Raw genomic sequence first — 15,948 nt, forward strand, 5'->3', positions numbered from 1 at the left:
TTATTCCTTTTTGTTTTCAAAATGCGCTCATGTCTAAAAAAGAGCTCGAAGGCGAGGGCCTGGACAGATAAGAAAGTAAGGTACCTTCTGGGAGCAGCTATGAAACCAACCACCCCCCCTCAACCATCTCACAGACATCTCTTCTTTGATAACCTGCCTGTGTGTGGGCTTCCGTCAGCTGAGTCTGAGCTTCAGATTCAAATCCCTGAAGCGTATGAGTGACATATTCAGTAACTTAATGTAGGTACACTGAAAAGTCTGGCTTCATCTTCCCAACAGTCTTGTCCCTTCATCTCTCCCGCTCAGACTGTTTTAAGGGGCTCTGAGGAGAGAAGGAGAGGTACTGGGCTTGCTGCTGGATTTAAAAAGCAGAAATTGCTTCTCACTCATGAAATGCCATGCTATGCTGACAATGGCACTCCGTTTTTTTGAAGCAGCTCTGCTGAAATGTCAGCAGCACATCCACTGTGCCAAGGGAGAGTCACGATTGCTCTAAAACAGGTCAAATGTAGCTGTGACAATCTGTTCCCTCATGGAATTGTCCATATGGACACATTGTTTACTGAAGCTTGTATGACAGTCCTCTTTTATCTGGTCATCAAGGTGTGCAACTAAATAAAGTGCAGGCTAAATAATGCATTTATTATTTATTCCTCCTCCTCAAATAGTTTCACTCTGTACCCATACACATATATAGTGATGGAATCTCCATTTTCCTTTTTAATTGCATACAAAGATTTTTTTACGTTTAATGAGCAACATTAGGCGAATTATGGAACACCTTAGAGCACCAAATATGATTTCTGCCTTGAGGACCTTTGGCTATAGCTGGGCCTGGCACTTAAAGGAGCTGAATTTGGATTCTCCCTGATGGAGTCCAGATGAATAAATCTGGCTACTTGCTAAATCACATTGTCTTTTCATTCCTCTTCCCTTCAGATAGGTAAAATATCCCTTTTGCTTTAAAGAGCTGTTGTGGGAATAAAATTGTACATGTTTTGGAGTTGTTTGGATGAAGTCATATAAATACAGACAGATGGCATTGATCTATCTGAGCCCACTTACATGAATATTCAACAGTCTGACTGGAAGAAGAAGGGGATCACAGTCCAAACATTCAATAAATAACCAGCTTATCCACACTGCCTATTCCCAGTCTTTGTCTGCTGCTATTTGAGTAGCTGAAACTGGAGGGAGGGCTGTCATCACTGAAGTGGCAGTCACATCTAGTTAACAGACAAGAAGGGAAAACCTTTCTGCAACTCGTTCCTACTTGCCTTCTACTTAACCACATAAGTAGAGACATACTCATTTTCCTCTTAAATTAGGCAAGAATCCTCTATTTAGTGGCCATGGTCTTCTTTTCTTACTTTTCTCCCTCATCTTTACAGATGGCTATTGGTGACTGAGCTGACATCTTCAACCTAATAACACTTCTCTTCCTGATCCTGAATAATTTTCTGCTGAATCTGATACTGGAGAAAGCATTCATCCACCTGCCCTATATTCCTCTGCTAGCTCAGCTGTGCTGCTTGATACAGATCACTAATATTGTCATCCTTGAGTTACACAGAGTCTTTGCAGAGAGATTTTAGTCTGGCAAATTAGTTATCAAAATAAGGGAAATTGTAGTAAGACAAAGCTTCCCTACAGTCAAACCTTCCCAAAATAGCCATTTTCCCCTCAGAGAACCCATACATACTACATCATTATCTGACCTGCTTACCACTGACCCACAAGCATCCTTTCTGCTCCAGTTCAGCTTGCATCATTCTGCCTCACAGACACCTGCCACATTTTATCTGAGGTCTGTCCAGGCACAGGTATGTCTGTATCTCAAGATACTCAGCTCTACACATGTGCTCACTAGGAAAAGGATCTGCTTTCATGAGGACTTGCAGCCCAGGGACAATCTTTCTGCTGTGTGTTCCCTGCCGTGCATGGTGGGGGTCCATCCTTCAGTGTGTTGGGTGGGGAATACTTGGGATTGTCAACATCTGAGGATCGGATTATGATTATTAATATGAAAGAGAAGCCTGTGGCTTTTTACATCCCTTACATTCAAGAAAAATTGCCATTGGGATCAGTGTAACTCAGGGACACAGGCGGAGAAAAGGGAAGAGCCCTAAATATTTGTATGGGGATGGAAAAAAAGCTGAAGTTTTACACTTACTCCTTCCACCATTTCAACCTTTTTGGAAAGGTTGAAACCTTCTAATTATAGCAAATCCAAAATGCAAATGTTCTGAGAGCCTTTCTGTCTCTGTGCATATGCTGATAATACGTGCTGTGCTCTCATCCCTGTCAGGGATTTAAACAGATTTTTGCTTGATGCCCAGAAAGCTTTTATATGCTATTAGAGCTTGTGCAGTTCTTTCAGCATGACACTGCTCGGCACTCGAGTCTGTGCACACTACAGATTTTTGTCTCCTCTGTAGCTGCAAATCTGCAAGCAGCCACGCTAGCTTTCTGGAAGCAGGGAGAGAACATGAAAGCTTTGCTTAATTTAATTTAGAGAAATACTCTGGTGTGTTTATGCAACCAGAATGAGAAACAGGCAGATCAAAACAGCAGTTTTCTGCTCTCTTTCCTCTGCTCCCTTCTCAAAAGGAGAAGGAAAAAAGGCACCTTCCCTTTGAGCCATTCTCTAAAGCAGCGTCAGACAGAGCAGAGGGCAACGTGTGAGGAAAACCTCCCTTCCCAACACCGACAGTCTCATGAAAAGGCGTGCTCTGACTGCAGGTGCTGCAGAAGGCTTCTCTGGGAACAGACCTTCTTCTCCTCTAGTCTGGGGTTATGGTCTAATCCTCTCCATTTTTCGACAAGACTCTAAGAAAGGATGAATTGTTACCACTTGTCACTCTGTCAGCGTGTTTTGCTGTTTCACACATCTCTGAAAATCACACCACAACAGACAGCAAAAACTTCATTATTTACATAAGAGCAGGGAAGTACAGTCAGCTTGCTTCAGCAAGAAAGTGCAATATATTCGTCCATGCTGACAAGCAACAGTGTTAAATACATCTCATCCCATGAAAGAATACACACCCCTTTCCACATGCTTTCCACGTGCATCAAGAAATCTGGTACACACTGCTACAGTTCTCAGTCAGGCAATTTCTGAGCACTGATTTCTTGACTTCTTAGATAAAATGAAGAAGAAAAATATTTTAAATTCATGTAATTCTTTCTGAGGGCTCTGCACAGCCTTCACCCCAGCCTCCTTGCTTGGCTGTGCTTCAGAAAGAGAGACAGTGGTGCCAATCAGGTTGTAAGTGACACGGCGTGGGATTTCTCCAACCTGGCATGGCATGGTGGGGGGCTCACTCCTGGCCAGCCCAAGTCCAAAGCTGAAGGTGGACAGTGCATCTCCTACCAAAGCTCATAAAGTGCATCCCCCAAGCCAAACCTCAATGACTTTGGTACCAATCTGCGTTTATTTTAAGAAGGTTATTTAAGACCAACTGATTTTGTCTGAAGAAGGAGATGCCTACCCACTTCTCGAGAAGCTGCTGAGCAAATAGAAAAAAATTGTCTATGCTGTCATTGCTACTACCATTTGAACAAAGATTCCTCTAGGAGCTTATGTTGAAAAGTCAAATTGTAACTATGATCTAATGGCTTGTCACCCACCTCACAGTAATTATTTTTGTGAGGAAGTATGTGATTTGTTTGCAAACCTCAGCCTTCGTTTAAAAAAAATGAAGTCCTTGTGAACTGGAGGTCAGCCCAGAAGTCAGAGGCAAGTAGATAAAGTCCAGGGTAGTAGTACTTACATTTTTTTCCATATAAATGCAGGGAAATAGTAAGAAGCTACAGTAAGAATTTAAGTCTTGATTTTGAAATGCCTGGCATTTGTGGCCCTTCATTTTACAGATGACTCCAGCTCCTCAGCTACCAGCAGTCTAAGTTTCTTTGTCCCTGTATCATCCCTGTGCTGCACAACCTAAAAATGAGCAGAACTCCTGGATTCACAGCACAGGAAAGGTAGAGCAGCTGTAACTAGCACAGGCTTCATCAATTCTGAAACCTGCAATGTCAGCTTTTTTCCCCCCATCTGCTCTGATTGTTTTTCCATAAAAACCTCCAACTAATTAAGAAAACAAGTGTCCATCACTGAATGAAGTAAGACTAGTCCTCTATCTGTTCAGCTCAAGAAATGAGGCCCCAGTAAAGTATTTTCTCCTCCTCCTATTCACCAGAAAATCAAAAAGGGCTCTATTTGGAGTCTGGGCAGGCATATAATCAAAACCTTCACTGGCACCAGAAAGATTCATTAGTTAGCAGTCACTACGTATTGGTCTCTGTCAGGATGAGGGAAAGAAAAAGGAAAATTAAGGTTTTGGTGGACTAAGCTACATTAGTCGGCAGAAAAATAAATTTCTGAGAATAAAGAGGAACTGTCAACATTCAAGGGACAATCTGAGAGTTTCAGAAAACACAGGAATGGTGGAAGAGGATGCTTATCAGGTTATTTCAAGTGAGTGATTTATAATACTTATATCTGATTATAGTACCTCTTTCAAACACATTTTTTTTAAAAAAGCTAATACAAAATTACATTCCAAATGGTGATAATTCGCATCATTAATACCAACACAATAAATAAATAAGGGCAACTTTTTCTTTTCATATTTGACCATTGTTGCATTGCTGCCTTTGGATCCTATGTGGAATCAGAGGGGAAATCGTCCTTGGTACTCAGTCCCGTTCACAGCTTGAAAAACATATTGCAATGCTATCCTGTATTATTAGTTACAATCAGATCATGGTTTTCATCCTAATGCAGTTTCGCATGGTTTGCAAATGCAAGAAAGTATCATTTAATACATTAATGAGAAGTATCTCGTTCATATTTTCCCAGCATTATAAAACTGAAAAAATAAGCAGAGATATTCAGCTACCTTTATAAATGTGCCCAAGTCAAAAACCAAAAAATAGCAAGTTTAGTTACTCTGCTGCAAATCAGTCCTTTCAGCCATACTGACAAAAGACCTTTCCCTAGGAGTATATAAAAAATAACAAATGGCCTAAATCAAAACTGATTACCTCTCATGTAAATAGCTGATATTCAGCAGTTTGTTCTTAGGCATATACGTTAACTCTGTGGTTTGGCACAGAAACCATCTCAGAAACTACATAAGGCACCAGAAGCCAACCCATGGTTCCCTGCAGTTAAATTAATGTTTGATATAAGCTGCATATTAGTAGAACTGTGTGTTTTGCACACTCCCATACTGGGCAAGGAGATCTGTTTGCAACACTAATCACGTTAGCTGATGGTACTACTACAACCCCTTTGGATTTCCAGAAAATGTTTTTCTGTTTCTATCTTGGATAAAATTTACAATTAATTCTGGTGTGTACCTGTGTACCCATAAGCAAATCCATACAGAAACATTTTCTTTCCTCAATAACAATGACCTCAGAAATCCTCACAGCTATTTGAACTACTCTCTTCTATCACTTTCTTTTTGCAGGCCCATCCTGAAAGGTTCTCTTTCAGTTCAATTTTTTGTGAGCCCTGCTAGCATCTTTTCTGCAAAAGAAAGTAACAATGGAGGAGAAAGAAACAGATCTGAGAGAAAAGTGGCACCCTTCTGTACCCAGACACTGGACAGGAGGGAGGGAATATTAAGAAAAAGCATCTGTGTCAAAACATGTGTGAATTAAGCTGTTGCCCAATAGGCACATTAGGCAATACCAGGAAAGGGCTATTCTATGGGGCTGATAATATTTTCTGATGCATTACATGGCGGGATGTGTGAATCACATATTGCAGAGTGATTAAAAGCTTTTGAATCTCTCAGAAAATTATCTAAATAGATAAGGATATGTGTATTTCTAGCAGAAAGAGTAGAAAACCTGATAGAAAGTTGTTCTGCTCTGGGAAATGAGAACTGAAGGACGGAGGACTGGAAGCCTAGACCATCTCATAAAAGCAATCACTCAGGTGATTTGAAAACCTTTTCACACAGGATGAGATCTTTTTATTAGTATGCAGAGATGTCTCTGCTATTAGGAGATGCTGCTGCTGTCAGTGTTGTCATACAGTAATGATTACAGTAACAATAAAAACAATGGTTGTATTTATTGTATTCAGTGCATGATGTGTCACTCAGTTCCTTGAGTGGCATGAAAAAAACATTTATTTCAATCAATACATCTGCCAGGGAAAATTGATGGCATGACAATGTTTCTTTGAGGAAATCTTATTTAACAAAACTTTTGACAAGGAAATAAATCTGGATGATGAATGCCTAACAAGATTGGCTTTAGTCACAGCTCTAACATTGGCCAAGACAATCTCTGTTAATCACAGATATGCAAAGCTGTTGCAAAAAATCAAGTTACTATAGCATAGTGAGTCATAGCTCACGATCTGATTCATATTAACAGGCCATGTGTGTATTCCTAGTCTGCTGTAAGTGTGAAGGAAAATAACAGTGACTGAAGGAACATGTTTTCCTTTGCAACTGAAACAGACAGCAAATGCACACAGGGAGTAATACACTGCCCTGCTGACAAGCGACAGCTCATCTGGCCACAGCAAATCAATGGTTTATACAGATTTTAGAAACCCTACGTCTCTTCCTCTGCATCTAAATGTTATGTAGTAAAAGACCATACGTACTCTTACATTTTACAGTCAACTGAGATGAGCTGCACTTCACAAATATTAAATGAAAAATCCTATACAGTAAACACACACATGCTCAAACTGTACAGGCCACCTCCAGAGCCAGGTTCTCGGTTCACACACCTTTTTCTGGCTCTGGTGCCTCACACCATGATTCCAGTTTTTAGGCTGCTTTATCCTCACTGACGTAACCTTTTTTTCACACAAATCCTTTGAAAACAAAACTCTAAACATTCAAATACACTGAAAAAAAAAGCTGTTTGTGAGTGCCTCTGTCTTGGCTGCCCTGTAATCATAGGCTAAACCAAACTTCACTCAAGTGACTACCTACATGATGAGAAGAAACCCTGCAAAGACACCTTACTGCTGGTGGCATATGAGCACCATCTCCACCGACAGTTTAGGTGTCACTTAGCTACAGAGACACATGTAGCTCAGGCAAACAGTGCCAGAACTGCAATCAGGCTAAACAGGTAAGAAGGTTAACCAAGCTGTGAGCTCACAGCAGTGATTTCAGCTGAGTTAGCAGTTTGTAAAACCACTCAAATGGAAAAACAAGGAACCAGTTTGTCTTGGAATAAAAAAAGATGCTGGGTTCTTTGGAGATAGCTCCTGAGGTGTGGTACCTAGGCTGGGAAAATACCCCTGCTGACTCCAAAGAGATTATAATGATGCCTGCAGGAAAGTAAGTGCCACCTAAGCAGAACCAAGAGGGTTCACCAGAATAAGAGAAGACTCTAATGATGATATCAATTTTCATTATGTATTAATATTGCTGCTAACTTCTATTTGCATGGAGGCAATCGTTAGGGTTATGGACTGGGGCCACGTCTGTGCATATGTTACAGTAGGTGTTAAGTGTTGCTGTAGCAGTATTCATGGCATCTGGAATAGATCCAGTCCTTTTGTGCTTGACATTGGACTCACAGTTGCTTCACAGAAAAGTTTTAGGTAGTCCTGCAGTGAGCAGGGAGTTGGACTCGATGATCCTTATGGGTCCCTTTCAACTTGAGATATTCAATGATTCTCTGATATATGACCTCACTTGCAAAGACCGTCTGTGCTGACTTGAAGGTAACTTTTCTAGTAAGTCCATATAAAATTTTGATTGCTTATTCTGTTAGTCTGGCTAGTTGGGGCCTTTGATTTGGCAGTATAAAGTTTCTGCATCACTGAATCCATGGGCAATGCGCTTGAGAGCAAGGAAAGCAATCAAGATTTGCGTTACTCCGTATGCCAGCATTTTGCAAGGCAAAGCAAAATTCTCTAGCCCTTTCCTAACATGGGTTAGAGCTTGATGCTTGGTTTATAGCCCACCTGGCATGTCATTCTCACCTCTTCTCCATAGGCACTAACAGCACTGGAGACTAAAATAAATGAAGCACTTAGTAATTTTTTAACTACTTAAAAATATTTAACTTCTGGAAAAACAAGAGAAGGTGCAAAAACACCCTGACAAACCAGCTACTTGCACACCACAAGGAAATGCTTCAGAGGTCTCAACTTGAGATTATCTGGTCAGGCATCTGAAACATGTTCAGACTTACACTCCCTGATCCCTAGCTGGATGCTTTCCATGCTCTCATATGCGCTTGGGAAAAAGTAAATGGGACACACCCATTTTTCCAGATTTCTATTAAATGTTTATATCTTCAAATTCCCATCAAAACAGTATGATCACATCCCTGCTGAGTGCTTCCCCATACAAGAAAAAAAAATCAAAATACTAGTTCTATGTAGACAAATAAACTGAAAAAAGAAAAACAGTCTACTTAGACCTTATTCAAGCAAACATTAATTTCAAGGGGATTTTAATTGCTTTAGAACTAAATAAAAAACTCAGTGAAAATCTGTGTTTGGCCCTTTATTTGTTCCTATTACTCTCATTCCCTTTATTCAGCTTCTGGAGCAAAATGCATGCCATCAGTCCAGTATATTATAATACCTTTCTTTTCCTCAGTAAAAAAATCACAGGACAATCACAGCCTAGGGTCAATCTCTATTCCCTGGAGGTATTATTATCTGTATTTAAATATGTTTCTTTTTGTGTTACCTGACAACAACTAAATGCCTAGATATAGTAGAGGCTTTTGGATGATTAGGAAATCAGGCAGTTCAATTTTCTTTCAGCTTGCTTTTCCATCACAGACTTGTTTACACTTACTGAGCCAGAGAAATTTATGACTGATAATTAGAGTTAATTTTCTTTATGTTTCTCTTGCCTACCCTTTCTACCCCATTAAAACCAGCAAGTTGTAATCTGATAGTAAATAAAAAACTGACAAAAGATAAACATCAGACTACTGCCGGTGAGTAATTAATGCAGCCATTACTTTGTCTGATTTGTACAGGATTCATGAAGCTTTATAAACATTGAAAAATTACATCTCACCAGTCAAGTGACAGGGAAAGTGACAGGAAATTGAAGTCTTAAAAAAAACCCCTACTGACCCTACAAGTAGCAGTGTCGGATCCCTATCTATATCTCACGTGGCATCATCCTGCAGAGCAGCAAACCCTATACCCTCCGTACACTTTATACTTCAGGATTGTTATTATTCAGTAAACATTCAGCGATGCTATCTGTCTGCAGGAGAAGCACTGCAGTTTCTAGTACGACCCTTTATATGCGATGATTAAATGAAGCATCAGCTTCGCTACCTACTTAACCTTGCAAACACTTTTCCTAACCTTATTTCTCCGCAATATTTTCAGCTGGGGTATTTCTACTTCCTTTCCTGCCCGGTGAAGTCTGAAGGATCGTAGTGCTGAAGAAAATGTGTGTCAGCCCTGCAGTGCTGGATGAATGGAGAATGCATTTGACCTAATTTTCTGATACAAGTGGTAAAAATAAATTCTAAGATCATTACTCATATTCCCAAATACTGTACTGACTACAGACACCAAAGCACCCAACTGTAGACTGGGATGCACTAACATAACTGGACTCATTCGAAGATTGCTACCACACACACACACTTCTGATTTTAGTATATAAGCATATAGACAGATACACACAAGCAAAGGAATGTGAAAGAGAGTCCCTTTCACATACACAAACACAAGTACATGGCAGATAGGGGTGAGCAGTGCCATTCCTTTCATTAAGTAGGGAGTGTAGGGAGTGTACGCACACTCCAGGTGTCCCCTGCATGCACCTGTACGTACAGGCTCACACCGTAAATCACATCTTCTCTTTCACATATACACCTGCAAAAGTTGGAAATGTCAATTTATAATTACTAGGCAAACCCTAGTAGAGCCCATAAGGCTGCGCCTAGCAGTGGGACCAGATCTTCCAGCATGTTTTCCAGGGATACACGAACCCCGAGTTGCACAACGCATCTTGGAGAGAACATTCTCTCAGTGGTTTCATGCTCAGTGTGTCATCAGGTCATCTCTCTGATCACTGAGTGGCATCAGCAGCACAGCTAGAGAGGCTGGCATGAGTGCTCTGCTCTCAGGAAAGGCTGCAGCAGAGAGGAGAAGTTGTGATGGAAAATGTGTCACGATGAAACAGGGCAGTTGGACCAACCTCCCAACCTCACCTAAGGGACTCAAAGATGCCTTTTCTATCTGTTACTGTTGTGCCGTTTCACCAGGATATGAGAGACTACAAAACCACATACACAACAGTGAATCTGCAGGACAGTATTCTTCCACCTGCCTAGGTCATCAAAGTTTGCCTAAGGCTATTTATAGATGAGATCATGGCTTGGATTCTTCATGGCTTCTCATTTCCTTTTCACAGTCTAAGTCCTCTGCTCAGACCAGGGATAGTTTTTACTTCTTGCCAAGAACATCAAGGATCAGGACTGCAGAACACAGAGGTGAATAAAATAAGTTAGCTTGGTCAATATAAGAAAAATAAAGCCAGTTGAATTAAAACCCTATCATAATGAATCACCCTATCCCTTTGTTGGGATGCTGTCAACCCAAAATATGTCCTTATAGAGGACCCCCACTTCTCTAAGTTGATGTTGAGTAGCACAACTCTATCCTAGGCATAACTGGGTCTGGTTCCTTCAGTCCAGCCCCACTCCCATTTTTAAGTTAATAAGAATTTTCATAACGGAGTTTTCCAGGGAGCTGGCATCAGGTCTTAGCAGGCTTCAGGTAAAATTTACCTCAGCTGTAATCCTATGAATTAAAGTAGTCACACTGGCCATTTGTCTGGCTCTTCAAGCCACACAGTCAGTGGAACAAGAGTGAACAGATGACAAGCAAACTGTGGTTTAAACTAACTGTACTTTCGTTAACTTCTCATCCAACAGTACTTCGTAATTCTCAGGTTCTTAGAGAAACTTCTAAATAAATTATAACCCCCCCTCAAGGCAGTAATCTTAGAATCAGTGTACTTTCCTGGGTAGTATTTTATATTCCTGCTAGTGAGAGCTAAGTGCTGCTAAAGAGGAGCCATAAACCCATTCTGAAAAGCAGCAGCAAGCATGAATGAAGTGAATCAGCAATTCTAACTATGTGAGACGCTGACATCGCGCTTGCCTGGCTCCAACTCTTGCTCCATAAGAAAGATGGAAGTTTGATTAATTACTCCCCAGACTGCAGAGCTTACACAAGAGCCAACAACTCAGCAGCAGCCCAAACCAGCTGACTCAGATGGCCATAACTCCTCAGGTGCAATCTGCCTGGATGCCAGATTGTCCTGTCTGCAGTCAATCTGCAAACTAATCCTCCCTGAAGGGTTTCTTGGAAAATGCCATCCACAGTCATGCTGGCTAAGTGTGCACCAGACAAGACACAGCTACGGCACAGTAGCAGCTGAATTTGTATTTCACTATGCTTTTCCACTTGCTCTAAGGGAGACTTTTACCCACCATTGAAAATTTGCTGGAAAGCAGATCAACATTGAAACGTTTCCCCGTTCTGTTCATTAGGCTGGATATAATCAATTATGGTAGCCCAAACTGCTGTGTTCTTCATCAACCTCAAAACCTGATTTTGATGCATTTATATTGCAACCCCAGGACCCCCCTGTGCTAGATACTCCATAAGCATGCAATGAAAAATGAGCACCTACTCACAACAGGCTTTGTTTTACCATGTACATACTGGATACCTGGATGGGAAAGACGGGTCAACACAGGTAGTTCCTCTCACTGTGCCCACCTTCTGCTGTGGGAGAAGTAAAGCCCAGCTTACCTTATGCTGTTCGAGTTCAGTGCAAAGCTATGTTTGGACCTCATCCCTTTGAAGCCCCAGGAGAATCTGAAGTATTATTCCAGGGGTAGAGACTTAAAGAGTACAGTTCTCCTGCACTTGACCTGTGCCATAGTGGGTGAAGGAAATGTAGTTTTTATCCACCTACACTCTTGCAGGTACATCTGATTCAATGAAGAATAAAATACCTGTAAAGTAGGTCAGTAATTCTTAGACAGCACTTGCACTTGTGTTTCCTTTCAGAAGCTGCATAATACAATGATCTCCAAGGAAAAGGAGGGCAAAAAGGACAAGACATTTCAAGGGAATAAGAATTGCTTTATTTCTGAACCACAGTATGCAGCTAGAAGCCCAAAGCCCTTAAACACTGCATTTTTCAGTCACAGATTTGGCTCAGGTTCCTAGGCAAAACAGCCCTAGAAAGGTTTTTTTTTTCCAACTCAATAACACCATTTTCCCCAAATACACACTATTTTTTACGTGTAGCCCCTAGAAAAAAAGAATGAGCAAGAACTCATGAAGAGAAATATCACAGCGGGCACAGACAGCTTTTACTGTAAGTCCTATTGAGATGCTAACTCTGATTGATCTTCTCACAGAGCACCTCTTCACACAAACATGGCAACTCAGGAGGCCCAGAGTTGGGATGCTAGAAAGAAGCTTAGGCTAATTAAATGCATTTCTTTTTCTGACTGCAGTGTTTTCCTGCCCTGCTGGATACTCAGAGGCCAGCACTGGTTTCTCTGATTAACGGTACCTCATCATGAAATCAAAAGAAAAGCTGCAGGCTAAAGAAAACTGGATTTTTGTTAGCAAGGATTTGCTCGTGGCAAATAATTATAATTGCCAATGTTAAAAGGAGATAGTGAATTAACTACAGCAGACATAAAAAAGAAATTTGGAAAAAAAGCTTTCAATAATTACAGTGCATATGTCAAATGGAAATTATGCCAATTTGCATACATCTGCAGTCACATTGTACAGTATCTCAAGTGGCTTCATAATAACAAGCTTGTATATTTAAAATCATTTAATATAGCCTAGGGTTTTAATAACCCAAAAGACACTTCAGTAAGTACAGACAAAAAGTTAGTCTGCAATTCTTCTTTTTTTTTAAGCCATGTCTACACAGAGTCCATTATTATTTCATAATGATACATTAAAAAGCATACTATCCCCATCCCCAAGTACACACATGGTTTTACTGATAAAAAGTATGTTATAGTTTTTTTGGTTCATTTCAATAGGTCATCTTTATTCCAGCATAACCAGCCATAGCAGAAGCCACACCACTACAATTCTGTATGTAGAACATCATATCCCACATCTTACACCAGGATTAATTTCCATGCAGGACAGACAGTTCCTTGGGAGGTCTGTGTTATTTGAGATGTGCTTTAGTCTGGATGAACTTTCCCATTAGAAACCTGAACATGACTTTGTGTGGATGGATTTGGACAAGAGCTTTGCTGTGGACTCCAGCCAATGATCACATGTTCATGGGCCATCAGAGAGGACCCTGCTTGGCCAGCCACAGAACGGTGACACTCAGGACTTGTGTGCTGTCTTCCCTTTCATTTATGACTGCAGCCTATTTAAACTTGAACTGGGAACCCCCATATGCCAAACAGAAAGCTCCCTGGGACATACCAAAGCCAAGCTTTTCGACCCATCACTGTCATCACCTACTTCAAATTTAACTTTGAGGTTGTACCTGCACCCAGCCACAGAAGACTTTGGAAGTCAGATTATCCATTTCCAGGAACAAGGATAAACAACAGGTAACCATGGTATTATTGAAAGCTACAAGTCACTTATGAGCCACAGTTCACTCACAGCACTTGACAAAGCCAAGCCAATACCACCTTCCCATTACAAAGACAGAGGAAAGAGGAGTCAAGAAGTTTGATGATTTCTCCTGGTACATGTATTATCAAAGTGGTAAAAGCAGGAAACATATCTAACCTCTTCCTCCCTAGTAACCTTGCTGCATTTGCAGGAATTATGCCATTCTTTCAGCTTTTCCACCCTATTTTACCATGATTTACTCTTTTCTTTTTAAAAAAGTGCCATATCTGTACTTTGCACATTGGTGGAATATCTCAACTTTCTGTGTTAAAAGCCACTGCCATTTAGCTGGAAGTGAAACCTCAGCACTAGGAGTGTAGGTCTGACTGCCTAAGGGCAGACATTTTCCAGAGATTTTGTGAGTAGCAAAACCACCAGTCTCTTGTTCTCCCGTATTCACACACTTGACTGTGGGTGCCTTGCAGGCAGGTGGAAATACCAGCTTTAGGCTAGATTCATCCCTGAACATCTTCCTGTATGCCAGCAGGTAGAGAAAAATGAGGATGGTCCTGAGACAAAAGCACTCCCTAAAATCATGGCAGGAACACCCCCTGGCTGTGGTTATACCCATCAGCAGCAACAGGTCCATGTGGAGAGATGCCAGTCAGTCATGCAAGCCCAGCAGAGGGCTAACCTAAGGGTTAATATTTACCCTACCTACCTAGAAATGAACAGAGTGCCAAATGCAGGAAAGGCCAGTTTCTCCACGAGCAACTCACTGCTGGCTGAGGTTCACCCCCATGACTCAGAGCAAAACAACCACTTGTGATTTCTTGTGAGGTAAACCTGGTCTGAACACAACAACGCAGGGCACTCGGCTGCTCAGGGTAACTGCTGCAGTACTGTGCTCCTCCTCCAGGCCCAAATTCATTTTAATAATGGCCAACTGCATGTTGTTTGGCTTGACAAAAACGTGGTGGCCTTGGTGAAATGAGAGGTTCACCCCACCACCAGATGCCATGAAGCACGACTGCCATCACAACCACTCTTGACAAGATCAGTGACTCCCCTGGGGGCTCTCCCAGAAAGACTGACAGGGCAAAAGCACAGTCCAGCAGCCAGCCTCAAAATCAAGGCACATGCTGGACGTTCACATTACCATAACCTGCATCAGAGGCTGTCCCGACCATGAGCATTTTGGTTTCCCAGGTTTATTCAACCTATAAGCAAACGTTTTACAAGTACTAGCACGTGCTGAAGAGGTTTTTCTATTGCAGCAGTACGTACGTGGTACTGCCCCACCAACCTGTATGTTTCTGTCAGGGACATTACAATAGCTGGCTTTGCCCCTCAGGGTAGAAGTCAAGGGAAGCGCTCAAACAAGACAAAGTTAGTTTGACACGGACACCTGAGCTATTTCACCAAACACATCCTCACCTTCCAAGGGCACATCAACACAAAACAGTGAGTACATGTCCCTTCCCTTCTCTGAGGAAGCATCTGCACATAGGTCTCCCATTTTCTTTAAAATGATCTGGGAATGTATGGGCAAGGTCAGATAGACCTTGCAGTCTGTCTGCAGATGGATGAGCCTTTGCCACAGGGAAGTACAGCTGGTGTACCTTGGCACAGCACTACCTGTGTACTGAGCACTGCTTGCATCATCTGCACTGCACTTGGAAGAGACATGACTTAGTGGATCTGAAATGAGAAACTGCCCTGCTGCCAGGGTTGGGGGGGTGCTACAGCAGAGGCTGTAGCAAGCTGCTCACATCTCCAGAAACTCTGATTACCAGGAGACAACATACTACTTGATCTTTAGGGATTTCTTACATGTGCTGCAAAAATCCCGCATGCATTTTGTATGCTGCCTGCATATTTAGATTCCTTAAATGAGTTTTTGTTCACTGCAAAAGTGTTTAGTTTCAAAAATGCTTTTTCTAAATTGTGCAGCTTGTATTTGTCCTTGAGGCCTGTCAGGACATAACATGTGGCAAACACACTGGAACAGCCTCCCTGTTGCAAGCTCCATTTTGCACTATAACAGCACATTTAACAGTGGAGTTTTCCAGTTCTGTAGGATGTCATCACAGCAATGCAAATTTCTTTACCTCGGACAAGCCTTAACTTTACCGTTATACTATAGGTGTGTCTTTCCTTTAATAAAACCATTTTTAACACTACAATATTCAAGGGTGAACAAAGCACATGCATGTGCTCATGCCAGTGTTTTTAAAATATGGCAGGTTTCAGTTGGCTCAGTGACACTAAAAGGAAGCTGGGCTTCACAGAAATTTGGATAGTTCCCCTCTGAGTCACATCCAGTCGGGCTATCCTTTGGA

The 15,948-nt window shown here is 41.5% G+C and overlaps 1 protein-coding gene across 1 annotated transcript in view; it reads right to left on the minus strand.

The window, feature by feature from the left end:
- The window catches only part of GFOD1 (glucose-fructose oxidoreductase domain containing 1), a 73,259-nt gene that overhangs the window by 7,924 nt on the left and 49,387 nt on the right, over positions 1 to 15,948 (minus strand). The gene's annotated exons all lie outside the window — the stretch shown is intronic.

Source organism: Corapipo altera, unplaced genomic scaffold (assembly GCF_003945725.1).
Source record: "Corapipo altera isolate COAL_440 unplaced genomic scaffold, ASM394572v1 60, whole genome shotgun sequence".
NCBI classification, from domain to species: Eukaryota; Metazoa; Chordata; class Aves; order Passeriformes; family Pipridae; genus Corapipo; species Corapipo altera.